This window comes from Sapajus apella, unplaced genomic scaffold (assembly GCF_009761245.1).
Source record: "Sapajus apella isolate SASKATOON/1434 unplaced genomic scaffold, GSC_monkey_1.0 scaffold14, whole genome shotgun sequence".
Taxonomy (NCBI): Eukaryota; Metazoa; Chordata; class Mammalia; order Primates; family Cebidae; genus Sapajus; species Sapajus apella.
The window spans coordinates 17,071,322-17,088,188 of NW_022436954.1; positions in this window are offsets into that span (position 1 = coordinate 17,071,322).

Sequence of the window (16,867 nt, forward strand, 5' to 3'; positions counted from 1 at the left end):
TTAAATTTTGTGTTTCTTTATATTTGAAAACAATTTGTAGGTTGGATTTTTCTCAATTTTCCCGAGTTCCCAATAGGCACAATAATTACTGAGAAATTATAGCCAATTGTAAATTCAGTGAGTTGTTTGCCAGTTGTAAATTAAATGAGTATGTTTAGCCAAATTCAACAGCAAAATTATAAAAAGCCCTTTCAAAAAATTTACCATTAAAATTGCTAATATGGAATATTTTAAAGTGTTTTATACAATAGAAGCCCTCTCTAGGGCTAGGAAAGACTTTAAAATACCTTGTGCTGCATTTGGGAGGCCATGAACCCTCTTTTCAATTCTTCTATTTTTTTCTCCCCAGGATGGCTGATTTTTCTAGTCTTTTGTGAGACATCTAATATTTAGAATTTGTCATAGCTTTGGAAAAAATTCACAATGTAATAAAAAATTGCAGGATATTAAGCTATAGACCAGTTTGATCTCAAGTAGTTTAAAAAATTCATATATGCATTTAAAAAAAATAGACTAGAAAGAATTATACTAAAATGTTAACAGACTCTCTAGGTAGAACAACATGCATAATTATCTTTTATTTTTTATAGTTTTCATAGTTTTCAAATTTTCTACAATGAAAATGCATTACAATCAGAAAAACAATTTTTGGTAGTTGAAAAATTTTTTTCTTACTACAAAAGTAATTTATGCTCATTATAGAAAAATCACAAAATACATATAAGCATAAGGAAGGAAAAGAAACATGCAAATTCCACCCACCCAGAGACAACCACTGGGTCCTTCCAGACCTTTTTATGCATACATAAACATTTATATTTTTATCACAAAACAGGATCATTCTGTACATAGTACTGCGTTGAAACCTGCTTCTTTCCTTCATGATGTATATTGAGAAATGCCAACAGCACATTTCTACAACATGATTTTCATGGCAGCACACACTACATTATGAGGAGAAACCATAATTTACGTAACCCCTAATTATTAGACATCTACGTTGCTTCCAAAGTTTCTCTGTTATAAATGATGTTGTAATAAAAAATATTTTAAAGCACTTAAGAATCCTTTATTTTCACATGAAAATCATAAAACACTACCCAACAGATATTTATTTATTTTTTTAAAATTTTAAATTAAATAATTTTTAATTGTTTTATTTTTTTTGAGATGGAATCCTGCTCTGTTGCCTAAGCTGGAGTGCAGTGGTGTGATCTTGACTCACTGCAACCTCTGCCTCCTGGGTTAAGCAATTCTCCTGCCTCAGCCACCTGAGTAGCTGGGATTACAGGCACATGCCACCACATCCAGCTAATTTTGTATTTTTAGTAGAGACAGGGTTTCACCATGTTGGCCAGTCTGGTCTCGATCTCCTGACCTCAAGTGATCTATCCGTCTGGGCCTCCCAAAGTGCTGGGATTACAAGTGTGAGCCACCATACCTGGCCCATGTATTTATTTTAGAGACAGTGTCTCAGTATGTTACCCAGGCCGGTCTTGAACTTCTGGTCTCAAGTGATCCTCCTGCCTCAGCCTCCCAAAGTGTTGGGGTTATAGGCGTGAGCCACTGTGCCCAGCCCAGATAATTATTTTTGAATGAAGCTAGGCTCTGAGGATGCAAAGGTTGTTTCAGTTGTGATTCCCGCTCTGCAGGAGTTCCCAGTCCAGGGGGAGACAGTGGCAGGAATGACAAACTATGCCTGTGAAAGCAGGAAAGCCTTCCCTGGCATGTGACATTGAACTGGGACTTGAAATCAAGTAAGAGGTCACCAGGCAGACAGGGTGGGGTGAGCTGGGAGACTGCCCCAGTATGGATAACAGGGCATGGGAAAATGGGAAGGTGATGTTTTATCTGGAGCCTGTGGTGTGCTGCATACATTTCACATACGTTTTCTCATCCAGTTCTCATATCAACTCGACAGAGTAACCGTTCTTAGTCCCATTTTCCAGCCGAAGAAACTGAGGGTACAGTGCTTGTTTAGCTCGAAGTAGAGCCAGGATTTGGACACAGGTCTCACTTACTCAGAAGCCCAAGCTCTTTCTTCCTTTCTTCTCTTCCCCTGGGGCAGTTCTTTGCTCCCAGGCAATATTAAGGTCAGCTGGGTGTGGTGGCTCATGCCTGTAATCCCAGCACTTTGGGAGGCCTAGACGTGTGGATCACCTGAGCTCGAGAGTTCAAGACCAGCCTGACCAACATGAGAAACCCCTTCTCTACTAAAAATACAAAATTAGTTGGGCATGGTGGCACATTCTTGTAATCCCAGCTACTCTGGAGGTTGAGGCAGGGGAATCACTTGAACCTAGGAGGCAGAGGTTGCAGTGAGCCAAGATCATGCCATTGCCCTCCAGCCTGGGCAACAAGAGTGAAACTCCATCTCAAAAAGAAAAGATAAGAGCAAGGTCTAATTCTATTTCCTGGTTGCAAACATTTCCGCCACTACCTGTGCTACTCACTGCCATGGAGTAGTGAAGTCCCAGCCTGTTTGTCTCTTGCGATAGCCACTCCTTACAGAGCCTGAAAGAGACGAGAGCTTGCAGTGCCATCTTGGGCTCTGTCTTATGCCCCGAACAAGTCTGTGTTCTCTTTGCCGTGCCTCATTTGCCTTGGCACAGAGGCACAGGATTAGGCTCAGAGTGGCATATTTTAGCAAGGGCGAGACACATTCAGAGGCATGTTGGGGGGAAGGGTGGGATTAGGGTGGAGGCTGAGGGCCAGAGAGGTGGGTCAGAGACAGATGGGCCATGCTAAGGCATATGTTAGTGACGTTTGTTAAGGAAATGACACAGCCGCTCTGGAAGCGATGGCTTGGCCTACAGAGAGAAAACAGGTTATGGTACAAAAATAGCAATGGCTAACATTTTTTGATTGCCAGACACTATTCTAAGCATTTAAAAATGTTTTAACTCTCTTAATCCTTGTGACAAAAGTGCTTTTTTTTTTTTTTGAGATGGAGTCTTGCTCTGTCACCCAGGTGGAGTGCAGTGGTGCGATCTCGGCTCACTGCAACCTCTGCCTCCCGGGTTCAAGTGATTCTTCTGCCTCAGCCTTCCAGGTAGCTGGGATTACGGGTGGCCACCAACATGCCCGGCTAATTTTTGTGTTTTAGTAGAGATGGGGTTTCACCATGTTGGCCAGGCTGGTCTCGAACTCCTGACTTCAGGTGATCCGCCCACCTCAGCTTCCCAAAGTGCTGGGATTACAGGCATGAGCCACCCCACCGCACCCAGCCCCTACAAAGGTACTATTATTAGCCCTGTTTTGCAAGTGAGAAAACCGAACCACAGAAAGGTTAAGTAACTTGTCCAAGGACACACAGTAAGTGGAAAGGCCAAGACTTAGCCCAAGGCACCCTGCTCATAACTCCCAATCTAGTTCAGCTGAATTTTGTGAAACTGAATGAGGAACCACGTTCCTTGAAGACAGGGGGCCTGATCAATGACTGTATTGCCATGAGCTCAACTTCTGACACACCACGCACCGTTGATAGATATTTGATTAATGATTAAATTCGAAGGCAATCAGTCTGAACTAAAACAGTGGCAGGGTGGTGGCAGGGCACGAATGTCCCCAAATTAGAATTGCAGGATTTGATGACAAGAGTAGGGGTAAAGAGTGGAAGGAGAAGGTTCTGGGGAATGGCTTTGTTGTTCCCAGGTTGGTGGAGCAGGAGGAGGGCGGTGTTATGAGGCTCAGGCTTCCCGAGTAGGGGCTTATTAGGGGATTATCAGAGGCAGTCGTGCTTAACTTGAGGGTCCTGTGGGCCTCAGCCCTGGCTCCTCATGTGAGAATCATATAAAGGTTATTCTTCTGATTTTGATAGCAAACCTAACAGGTTTGCAAACTTCTCACATGCTAATTAAAAAACTAATTAAAACCCATTGGTTCTTAAAGACATATGGTTTATTTAAAGTTGATCCAAGATTGATGTTTGGTTAAACAATATTTTAATAAATCATAGAATGAATTGGCTCTAAGAGTACTAGCATGGTGTTCCAAATTACTAGACACTTTCCATGTATTTTTTTCTTTTGAAATATGAAAAGAAATGAGATACTGTAGATAAAAATATCTAATGTCTAATGATCATTTAAAGCTAGTTTCTTTCTTGAACCCCATGGAATTCTGTGGGGTTAGGTATGGTTATTATCCCCATTTTACAGATGAGAAAACAGGAGTAATTAAGAGAGTTTAAGGGGCTGGGCATGGTGATTCACACTTGTAATTCCAGCATTTTGGGAGGCTGAGTCTGGCGGATCACCTGAGGTCAGGAGTTCGAGACCAGCCTGACCAACATGGTGAAACCCCCATCTCTACTAAAATTACAAAAATTAGCTGGGCATGGTGACGGGTGCCTGTAATCCTAGCTACTCGGGAGGCTGAGGCAGGAGAATCTCTTGAACCCAGGAGGCAGAGGTTGCAGTGAGCCAAGATTGCACCATTGTACTCCAGCCTGGGTGGCAGAACGATCGAGACCCTGTCTCAAATAAGTAAACAAACAACAAACAAATAATTAAGAGCGGTGAAGGGACTCATACAAAGTGATTATGTAGGAAGTAGAAAAGTCAGGACTCATACCCAGATCTCCACACAATTGCTGTATACTAAAATACCCCCAAACGCAGAAGCTTAAAGCAATGTGTATTTATGATTGAAGGTCAGCAGTTCTGGGTGGCCCAGCTGGGACTGCAGTCTCCAGAGGCTTGACTAGGGCAGGAGTTTCTTTTCCAGGTGTACTCACGAGGCTTTGAGCAGGAAACTTCAGTTCCTTTGCATGTGGGCTTCTCTCTAGGGCTGCTCCAGACATAGTTTTACCCAGACTGAATGATCTGAGAGAGAAGAAGAGAGCGAAAAGGGGGCATTGGGGAGACAGGGAGAAAGTGAGAGCGTGAGCAAGAGCGGTTAGGCTGGAAATCTTTTTATGACCGATTTTGGAGGTAACATCCCATCAATTTTTCTGTAGATTATTCATTAATTAAAAAAAACCTTTTTATTATTTTATTTTATTATTTTTTGAGATGTAGTCTTGCTCTGTCACCCACTGGAGTGCAGTGGCTCGATCACGGCTCACTGAAGCCTCGACTTCCCCGGGCCCAGGTGATCCTCCCGCCTCAGCCTCCCAAGTAGCTGGGACTACAGGTGTGCACCATCATGCCTGGCCAATTTTTTGTATTTTTTGTAGAGAGGGGGTTTCCCTATGTTGCTCAGGCTGGTCTCAACCTCCTGAGCTCAAGCGATCTGCAAGCCTCAGCCTCCCAAAGTGTCAGGATTACAGGTGTGAGCCACTGTGCCCTAGTCTGTATTTTATTTTTTGTAGAGATGGGGTCTCGCCATGTTGTCAGGCTGGTCTAGAACTCCTAGGCCCAAGCAATCCTCCCGCCTTGGCCTCCCAAAGTGCTTGGATCCAGGCATGTGCCACCACGCCCAGTCCTAGCTTGTATTTTACACCTTAAAGCGGGGGTCATTAGGTCCAGGCCCCACTTAAGGGGAAGGAACTTCACCAGGGTGTGAATGTCAGGAGGCGGGGATCCGTGGGAACCATCTTGGAGGCTGCCTACCTACCACAGACACCCTTTCTATGCTGCCATTCTGCAAATTGTCATTTTTATCTTTGTGGCTTCTCCCCATCTCCCATCCTCCAAATAGAAGTATTTTATGAACTTCATAAAGTGACAATGCGGCCAGTTTGGGGCAATTTATATCTTCTATAGACAACAGCATTGAACTACTTAGCAAACCAGGAAGTGGAAAATGGTTATAAAGGGACCTAATTACTTTCATTGCCAAGGCAGTGTAAAACGCAACATGTAAAAATGGACTTAATTGGTGAAAAATTAATTAGACAATTAAACTTATTTCTGCTTAAATACACTTAGGTGTTAATTGGTAATCTGACTGCAGGTTTATTTTAAGTTGGATTTGTTATCTTGACTCTGTCCTTTAAGAAATGATCTCTGTTTAATATGCCATGAACACTCTTGATCTTGCCGAGAGACAATGTCTAGTTCATTGTCATGGCTCTTCTCCAGATAGGACTGATTGGGGTCAGACTGGCCCAGAGGGTAAAAAAGCATTTGCTTCGAAAGCCCCATCAAGAGGAAAATCTCTACTGCCAGAGGGTTCTTCTGGGAAGGCTGGTGAAAATGGGAAACGTACAGAATTCCAAGCGGAACTACGGACCCGTTAGTCTGCCACTCACTGGCTCTGTGACTCTGGGCAAGTTACTTCTGCAGTCTGGGTTTCAGTTTCTCTATCTGTAAAATGAGCTAGTGGGTGTCTGAGTTCCCTTCACCCATAAAACTCCATGATTATCAAGTACAGGAGGGATAGGTTACAAGGGTTTTCTTTTTCTTTAAAAAAAAAAAAAGGTCTTGGCCTCATCTGTTTGCTAGAATTTGTTTTACAGAGTATTTCCTGTGCTGGTTAAACACACCGGGTTGGATACATTTTTTTTTTTTTTAGAAGTTTTAGATGTAATAGTTTATTTAGTGTTAAATTTTACCTGAAATGCCTAGTAGTACAGGTGCACATTTAAATATTCAAGCTAATAATCCTGTGACTCGGGCTGTTGATTAGTGGTGAAAGCAGAAAGCTATGTTATATTGATGCTTATTTTGTTTTGAAGAAAGAAGTAATTGCTAGCTTGTCAGATATTGAGCCTCTCTGACCAAAAGAAATTCAGTTATCACTCTGTGTCTGACCTTCCACTTTCCAAACTCAGAAACGATACATTTTAACATGCGTGCTGTCTTTAAATCCCATTGAAATCATGAGGACGGAGAGAATGGGCAAGGGGCCATCGACAGACAAGAGATGGGATGGTAGAAACAGAAACTGCAGGTCCACAGAGGGAAGTGCTCATCGGAAGCCAACAAGCTTGCCCTGTGGAATCCCAGAAAGGCCCGGCAACTTTGGGATGTTGCTGAAGGCAGAGTGAGGAGAGCTAAGTGTAAGTCCGGATGAATGAGTGATGATGTTCCCACTCTCTCCAGAGCGGCACTCTCCCTCACCTCGCCCAGGTGGGAGATTGGGAGATTCCTCCCTGGGAAAAGGAAGCAATCCCACAGGAATGAGTTCCCCAGTGAGAAAGACAATATGCCAATATGCATGGTGGTCACATGCTGGTGGTCCCAGCTACTGGGGAGGCTGAGGCAGGAGGATCTCCTGAGTCTGGGAATTTGAGGCTACAGTGAACCATGTTAGTGCATCTGCACTGCTGCCTGGGTGGGAGTGAGACTAATGCAGGACAGGCAAGCCCCCAAATTGGGCCTTAGCATGGGAGGGTTCTTGGTTTCATCCAGGAAAGAATTCAAGGGCAAGCTGGTGGTGTTAGACAACAACTTTTTTTTTTTTTTTTTTTGAGTTTCACTCTTGTCGCCCAGGCTGGAGTGCAATGATGCATTCTTGGCTCACTGCAACCTCCGCCTCCCATGTTTAAGTGGTTCTCCTGCCTCAGCCTCCCAAGTAGGTGGGATTACAGGCACACGCCGCCACTCTTGGCTAATTTTTGTAATTTTAGTAGAGATGGGGTTTTGCCATATTGGCCAGGCTGGTCTCGAACTCCTGACTTCAGGTGATTTGCCTGCCTTGGCCTCCCAAAGTGCTGGGATTACAGGTGTGAGCCACCGCACCTGGCCTAGACAACAACTTTTATTGACGTGGCCATGCACGGCAGCAGCAGAAGTACCACTGCTGGCAGAGCCCTGTGCCCAGAGTGGCAGCCCGAAGGCAGTGCTGCGCTCATGTTTATAACCACTTTTAATTACATGCAAATTAAGGGGTCGTTTATGCAGAAATTCTAGGATGAGGGTGGTGATTTCAGGGTCAGGGTTATTGTCCTGGAAAAGGATGGTAACATCTGGATATTGCCATGGCAACAATAAACTGACTAGCACCCTGATGGTCATGTCTTATGGAAAGCTGCGTCTGCCTTAGACCTGTTTTAGTTAGCCGTCAATTTGGTCCGGTATGTGAGCCCCACCTCCAGAGCCGAGTCCCATCACCCACCATAAGACCCTTTTTTTTCCTCTAAAAAAAAGAAAAAACTCCAGGTGACAAACTGCACCCACACAGAGCTTCCCATCAACTTTCAGTGCCTCTCTCTTTTTTGTTGTTGCTCAAGTTAAAAAAAAAAGTTTAGGCCGGGGGTGGTGGCTCACGCCTGTAATCCCAGCACTTTGGGAGGCTGAGGCGGGTGGATCACGAGGTCAGGCGTTCGAGACCAGCCTGGCCAACATGGTGAAACCCCATCTCTATAAAAAAATAAAAAAGAAAAAAAAGTTTAAATTGGCAAATAATAACTGTGTATATGTTTGGCGTACAATGTGAGGTTTCGCCTCCCTCTGAATGTGCACACTCAGCCAAGGATCACTAGACACACAAGGGAAGCCTCTCGACAGGAGAGAGACCACAAAAGATGGATAAAAGAAATGGAAAAGAAAAAGAATCCGAGCAAGGAACAAACGAAAAAGTCTAACAATTTTTCTCAGAGATGAGAGAATACTCATTCGGGTTTTTGCTCAGATATCACCGCATCAGAGAGACTTCTCCTGGCTCCTCTGTCTAAAATAGTAACGCCTCTTACTCCCTTCCCCCTTCCTCTGCCTTATTTCAGAAAGAGAGAACAGAAACGGAGGAGAGAAAATTATTAAAATAAGTAATATTAAAACTTTCCCCAGAAGTGCAGAATCTGAATTTCCAGTATGAAAAGGTCCATTGAGCATCAGGAACAATGAGGTCCCACTCAGGCCTATGCCTCATTGTGAAATTTCAGAACTCCAGGGATAAAGAAAAGATCCTAAAAGCTTCCCGAGAGATAAAAAAGAAGATTTTTTTTTTTTTTTTTTTTTTTTTTTACAAAGGATCAGCAATCAGAATTGCCTCAGACTGCTCACTAAAAACATCAGAAGCTAGAAGAAAATAGAGTGAGGTGTCAAAATCTTGAGGAAGAGTGATTCCCACCTATAATTTCATATGCTGGTCAATTACCAATTAAGTACTGAAGGGAAATAAAGACGTTTAGACATGCAGTTTCTCCACTTGATCTTAGCCAAAAGGCCAGGAAGCGATGACATGCAGATTCTCGAAAGGTGTGCTTCCCACTTCGTTGGAATAAACCAAGAAAGAGGGGGCCGGGGAACCAGGGGATCCCAAAACAGGAGAGTGGCAGAGGAAACTCCCAGGATGACGGAAAATGGAAGAAACCAGCCCAGAGCTGTGACTGGGCCTCAGTGATCGTGCGCGCTTCAAGTTTGCTGGTCTTTCAGGCAGCAAGAACAAATTGGTAGAACTGGAGGATGTGAAATTCCACCAGCGCATACGGCTCTCATGCTACTCAGGTCAAGCCACTGATCTGGATGGAGTCTGTCATTGAGAAGCTCCTCCACAGCCACATGGGGATCATGGTGAAGGCCAAGGGGCAGTTTAAGAAACAGCTATACTGTTTATTAAATCATGAGAAACATCGTGATTTGAAGTATCAAGTCTTTCCCGTGGGGCAAGGAGTACTTGATGCAAGCCCACTTCGGCCTCCCCAGCATGGCGAAGGAGGAGGTGGAGGGCTGGCTCCACATCGGGTTCAGTTTGAGATCCCCTACTTCACTGTCTCAGGGAACCAGGTCCAATACATGAAGATCATTGAGAAAAGTGGTTACTAGGCCCTGCCCGGGGTTCGCTACATCACCTAGAGTGGTGATTATCAACTTCAGAAATAAATAAGTTTTTGTGAAAGAAAGCTAGGAGGGAGAAGAGATGGAGAGATGGGGGCTTGAACATGGGGCTGCCCTACAGCCCCAGTGCAGGTTTTAGAGGGAGGGAAGGTGCGGGCTTTGTGTGTCTGTGTGAGGGCAGGCCCTGGACTTGGTAGTTTCTTGCTCCCAGCACCCACCCCTTCCTCACCTCTTCCTTATTCCGTAGGCTGGGAGGGAAACTCTCTCTGCTTCCCTTATCCTTGGAGGTTTCCTTGTCCCCCTGATTTTATATGAAGAAATAGAAGAGGGGCTTGAAGTCCCCCTTGCGAGTGGCTTCTTGCAACGACCTGCCTTAGCGGGTGTTGCAGGTCCCTCCTCCTTCACAGCTGCTGAGCCCAGAGGCCCCTCTGACCCCTCCTCTGCCTTTTAGAATGTCATTAAAAAGATGAATCTTAAAAAAAAAAAAATACAAATATTAGCCGGGCGTGGTGGCAGGTGCCTATAATCCCAGCTACTCGGGAGGCTAAGACAGGAAAAGGGGCAGACATTGCAGCAAGCTGAGATTTCACCACTGCACTCCAGCCTGGGTGACAGAGCGAGACTCTGTCTCGAAAATAAAGAAATAAGTAGAAATTTTAAAAATAAAATAAAAATAAACTTTGTATCTAATTATAATAATAATTGATGGTAGAAAATTTGGAAAATACAGAAAAAGGCAAAGAAGAAAATTAAAATCACTCATAATCCTACTAGTTAAAACGTCTACTGACATTTTAGTGTATTTTTTCTATGAGCAAATGTCATTTTTAATGCCTTGTAAGAGGCTATCCAATATCATAAATCAAGGATCCCCAACTGGTCTGTGACCTGTTAGGAACTGGGCTGCACAGCACGAGGCAGGCGGTGGGCAGGCAAGCGAGAAAAGCTTTATCTGGTTTTGTTGTTGTTGTTGTTTTTGAGATGGAGTCTCTGTCACCCAGGCTGGAGTGCAGTGGCACAATCTCGGCTCACTGTGACCTCTGCTTCCTGGGTTCAAGCAATTCTCTGCCTCAGCCTCCCGAGTAGCTGGGATTACAGGCACCCACCACCATGCCCGGCTAATTTTTTTTGTATTTTTAATAGAGGTGGGGTTTCACCACCTTGGCCAGGCTTGTCTTAAACTCTTGACCTCGTGATCCAACTCCCGAAGTGTTGGGATTGCAGGGGTGAGCCACCTGGCCCGGCCACCTTGGCTTCATTCTTGATGCCATCATGCCATGACCCCTGCTGCACTTCACGTTAGCTATAGAGTCCCATACAGACCTCATCATAATCACAGCACCTCTGAAGCTTCCATTTCAGTTATCGTGTTAGACTGTCGCCACGGATCTTCCTCACGCAGTTGTCTTAGAACTTCCGGCCGGGTACGGTGGCTCACCCCTACAATCCCAGCACTTTGGGAGGCCGAGGAGGGTGGATCACGAGGTCAGGAGTTTGAGACCAGCCTGGCTAACATGGTGAAACCCCATCTCTACTAAAAACACAAAAATTAGTAATCCCAGCATTTTGGGAGGCTGAGGTGGGTGGACCACAAGGTCAGAAGCTTGAGACCAGCCTGACCTACATGGTGAAACCTCGTCTCTACTAAAAATACAAAAAATTAGCTGGGCGTGGTGGCACCCGCCTGTAGTCCCAGCTACTCAGGAGGCTGAGGCAGGAGAATTGCCTGAACCTGGGAGGCGGAGGTTGTAGTGAGCCAAGATCGTCCCACTGTACTCCAGCCTGGGTGACAGAGTGAGACTTTGTCTCAAAACAAACAAACAAACAAACAAAAACAACTTCAATTTCAGCAATTTCCTACCCCTGTTGGGGTCTTCAGTCCACTGACCCTCCACCGCTTTTTCACTGTCCTTCACCACCCATGACCCAGGCCCTTTGTTTCCTCATTATGCCCCGTGTCCTCGCTCTGTAATTGCTCTGCAATACCCTTTTAATATCCTTGCCTTGCTGCATTCATCTGCCACACCCCAAGCCTGCTTCAACCCAAGGGAGCACTTAGCTTTTCGTACCTTCGTCTGGGCACTGGAACATGGCTTGAAGAAAGTACCCACAGCTGCCCAGACAGGCCTCATTTTACACTGAAGTCTGCAAATAGGCGGCTGCTTTCTCATCGTCCAACAATCTTGCTTAGTTTCCCAGGCACTCTGTCTCTCTCCAAGCCGTTTTGTACCTTCCCTTTCTTTCTCCAACTCTGACACCCTTCTCCTGCCCAGTTCTCTGCTGATGATCCCACCTTCCTATTCACTGAGAAAATAGAGACCCTCAGAATGCCCATTACCCACTGCTAAACTTACCACTTCCAGCCACTATATGTGCAGGCTCTGCCCTCCCTCGTTTGCAAATTGCAAACCAACCCTATGCCTGTAGAATGCCCCCTCCTCCCCTGGGGTCCTGAATCCCATTCGCTGTCACCTACTCAAGGACTTGGATGCAGTGACCCCTCTCACGAATCACTGACGTCTCCCTCTCTATGGGAGCTTTACCTTTCAGCACACAGATATGCTGTAATACTTCCCACCTTCAAACAAAACACAAAACAAAACAGAAACACCTTCCATAGAGCTCAGTGCTCCCCCAGCTCTTGCACTAACTCTGTGCTCCTTAACAGTAGCAAAATTTCTCAAAGGAGTTGTCTACGTGTCCTCCAGCCCCATTTGGTGATTTCCCAATTTGCTCCCTCAGTGCCAGCCATACCAGTTCATTCTTTGGACTTGCCAAGTTCATTCCTGCCCCAGGGCCTTTGTACTTACCAAGTTCATTTCTCTGCCCTTGCTGTTCCTCTGTCTGAAATAGTCTTTCCATGCATCTTTGCATGATTTGCTCCTTCATTTCACTGGGGCTTCTGTTTCAATGTCACCTGCTCAGAAAAACCTTTTCTGCTGCCCCTCCCCCTGCCACCACACTTGTCCTTATCTAGCTTTGTCTCTGCAGCACTTACCCTGCCTAACAGCCTATCATATGTGTATGTGTCTATTTGCTCATCGCCTCTTCTTCTGTTCAAATGGAAGTTCCCTGGGAGCAGGGCTTTCTTTTGTGCACCGTCGTATTCTCTGGCCCCAGAATTCTGTCTAACATATTCTAGGCACTGAGTAAGTATGAATGAATGAACAGATGGATGGTGTTTCATGATTCGATGAATACAGTAGGGCAAGGGTATTACGGAGCAATTACAGAGCGATGATGACACTGGGGCATGGTGTGGAAGAAACTAGGGGCCCAGGTCATGATTCTGTGAGGACGTATAAGGGAGAGAAACACAGAGAAAGCTGCCCTGGGGAAGTGTGATCACTCTGACTCCCTTCCTCCCTCCCCCACAAAAAAGAGGGAGTCTGCCAGGTGAGGCAGAGAGAGACATGTGCTCCAGACCAAAGAGGCGTGCAGAGGTTCTGAGGCTGGAAGAAGCGTTTTGGATTTGACCAGTGAGAGAAGGCCAGCGTCGGGGAGAGGGAATGAGAGGGAGCTGCTGCTCGGCGGGGAGGAACCAAGCCATGCAGGGCTTGAGGGCCACGGCAAGGCTCTTGCCTCTGTCCTAAGGGCAGTAGGAGGCCTTGGACACAAGGCTCTTCGTAATTAGATTTACATTCAAAAAGATCCCTGCCAGACATGTTGACTCATACCACTAATCCCAGTGCTTTGGGAGGCTGAGGTAGGAGGCTGAGCCCAGGAGTTCGAGACCAGCCTCAGCCTGGGCAACATGGCAAAATCCTGTTTCTACAAAAAAATACCAGAATTAGCCGGAGGAAATGGCATGTGCTTGTAGCCCCAGCTACTTGGGAGGCTGAGGTGGGAGGATTGCTTGAGCCCAGGAGATCAAGGCTGCAGTGAATCAATATAGCACCACTGCACCCCAGCCTGGGTGACAGAGCCAGACCCTGTATCAAAGAAAAAATTATATAATAAAATAAAGTCAATCAAAGTTACCTCCCTTCCTCCTCCAATAAAAGAGCAATGCTCCTGTGAGTTCCGGGGTTTTTTTTCGTTTTTTTTTTTTTAAACAAGAGCCTTATTCTGTTACCCAGGCTGGAGTGCAGTGGTGCAATCTCGGCTCACAGCAACCACCACCTCCCAGGTTCAAGCAATTCTCGTGCCTCAGCCTCCGGAGTAGCTGGGATTACAGGTATGTACTACCGCGCTTGGCTAATTTTGTATTTTTAGTAGAGATGAGTTTTCACCATGTTGGCCAGGCTGGTCTTGCACTCCTGATCTCAGATGACCCACCTGCCTTGGCCTCCCAAAGTGCTGGGATTACAGGCATGAGCCACCACGCCAGGCCTAGTTCTCAGTTTGGAGGGTGGGCAGGAAGGCAGAATGAAGGCTGAGGCCGCGGTCTCCCAGGAACCAAGGGCTCAGGGCCAGTTCTCTCTCAGTAGAATGTTCCTTAGAGGCAGCCCACCCTGGGCTGCCTCTTGCTATTATGTCCTCTGGATGTTGAGGAAAGAGCAGGGAAACCCGACGAGCATATGACCAGGAAATACAACCTGGGGAAGGCCAGAGACCAGGGACAGACAAGGGCAGGTGAGGATTCTCTGTTTAATGGATGATAGGAGGAAATGTGCTTGTGCATGCACGCGCGCGCGCACACACACACACACACACACACGGGCGTTACCATCAAGTCCTCCTCTGAGTCCGATCGGGATGTGGGCAAAGGGACTTGGTGTGACCTTGCAACGGACCCAAAGGATTTCCCAGGCCTTGGGAAATCCTTCTAGAACTCTCCTGGATGAAAGCAAGAAGAGAGGGTGACTTTCTAGTGACAACTGTGGAGAACGGTCAGAAAGGAGACAGCGGAGTGAACTCTAGGGACCAGGGAATTGATGGCAGTCAGCCGTCAGGACTGGGAACATCAGTGAGTCACGTTCTCTCCCTTTGGTATTAGTAATTGGCATCATTTGGCTGGGAAACAAAAGGCTGAGGCATGATTTTATAACTGCTTTCAAGTAGGGAGGGTTTTCCTTTGGAAGATGATCATGAGCTGTTTTCAACCCTTGCAGGGGAGAACAGCTCATTCCCATGCTGGGTAGAGATTCCAAGAGCTTTTCAGCTTAATTATGAGAATGGTGTGACCCTGGGGCTGGCTCTTGTTGATGACCCAGGAAGGCCACAGAGTGTCTTGAGGCCTGAGTAGAAGGCTTTGGAGGTGGGAATCCCACTGGCAGTGTGTGGTCCTGCTCCACAAAGCCCCTCCTCCAGGTCTTAGGGCAGCGGTGGTGCTACCCTGGCACCTGCCCCCGCTCCTCAGCACTCTGGGGAGATCCTTAGATGGTGACCTGCAACCCCTACACCCCCAAGAGGATGGAAAACTCACCTTTATGGCAAGTGCTCGTACTGCTCTTTTCCTCCTAATGAGGTACCTTCTAGAAATCTCTCAGTTGTCCTTATAGTCCTCCAACAGTTTTGGGGGTGGGGGAGGGAGGAAAGGGAGGCAGTCGGCATTTTAAGGCTCTTGCTGTTTAAGGCTGTAGCTCTCCATCATTCCTTCCTTCGTCATGTACTTCCCGAACACCTGCTCTGTGCTGGTCACTCGGCTGGAGACTGTGAGAGAGACAAAGACATCCAGTTAGGACCGCAGTAGCTGCCACCCCATTCCAGGAAGGAGTGGATTTGAGTTTTGTGAGGCCTGAAACTTCTGCCGTTTCGGAGGAGGCTCTTTAAGATTACAACATTATGAAAAGAAAGACTTGTGTCCTCTCTGTGCCATCCTGGCAGGCAAAGGAAAGTCGAAGCAGGATGAGACAGTAGTCTTAACTGATTGTTGTTGACATATTTTGCAAGATAGGTCAATTCATTGCTAGGGTCCCTCCAAGGGCCTTGGAAGGGGCTCACTCAAGTGTGCCTGCGGGTGGGTGGTGTGTCTCTGAAGCTTCATTAGCTTCAAAGTGAATCCACCTTTGGTGCTGAAAACTGCATTCGTGATTTTATTAAATCTTTACAATATGATCATGAGATCAATGCTGTTCTTTCTCCACTTTCCAGAAGAAGAGATTGAGACTCAGGAAGTTAGGAACTTGTCACACAGCTAGGGTGTGGAGGGGCAGAGATTTAAACCAGGTCATCGGGGCTCCAGAGCTTTCATCATTAACCACTGCTCTCCACTGCCTCTTCTTACTCTCTGGGAGCTTCCCCATACAGAACAGCCACTCCCTACCCTCCAAACCTGCTCCAGTTTCCTCCCTCGCACTTTTGATCAACTGACCTAGTATATATTTATTTTCTGTTTCCTCTCTCCCACTAGAACTTCATGAGGGCGGGATCGCGTCTGTTTTGTTCACTGCCATATATGGCCAGTACCTAGGATGCTGCCTGGCAGTGTACGAGGCATTCAATAGCTAGTTATTGAATTAATGAATTCATTCAATAAATAGTTCCAGTACCGACCTGTTTTTGGTAAAGGCCTGAAGCGTGTTACAGCCAACAGGTGTTACAGCAGTTGAGAATCAAAAACATACTAAACCAGGGGAATGATCAGAGAGGGTTTCCAAGAAGAGGTTGGCCCAGGAAGGATGGCTAAGCTGATATATATATTTAGGAGGCAATGGCGGGGGAAGGTATAGCATGGGGAGCAGTCCAGCAAGCTGCTTGGCATCCCTCCCAGCCTGCGTCAGGCTCCTTGGATGTGGGCCTCTGTGCTATATTCACACATCATCTAAGTGGGTTGTTAAACACACGCAGTAGCTACCAAGGGATGCTATGGTTTCTCCTTCCTTGGAGATCTTTAAAAATAGGCCTAAGCGATCAACTGTCCTAAATTGTTTAGGAAGGGAAGTACTGGGATTGTTGGCTCCTACAGTGTCTCAAGGAGTTTACCTGTCATCTGATACAATCATCTCAAGAACACTGTGAGGTGGGCACTATTATTGTCCCCATTTTACAGATGAGGAGACCGAGGCTCAGAGAAGGTAAGTAATTGTCCAAAGTCACACAGCTGGGATGAGATGTGTCTTTTTGGCTGCAGAGACTGTGGTCTTCCCTCTACCCTCAAAGGCTGCTGAGGATCTCTCTTACAGTCTTTTTTTAGGACTTAGCACATTCTATATTAGAATAGCACATGGCGCTCTGTAAGGCTGACATTAGTTAGTAGACTTGTAATCATGATGATAGCAAAAGTGACTCCAGTCACGTGACTGAATCCTATTGATTTT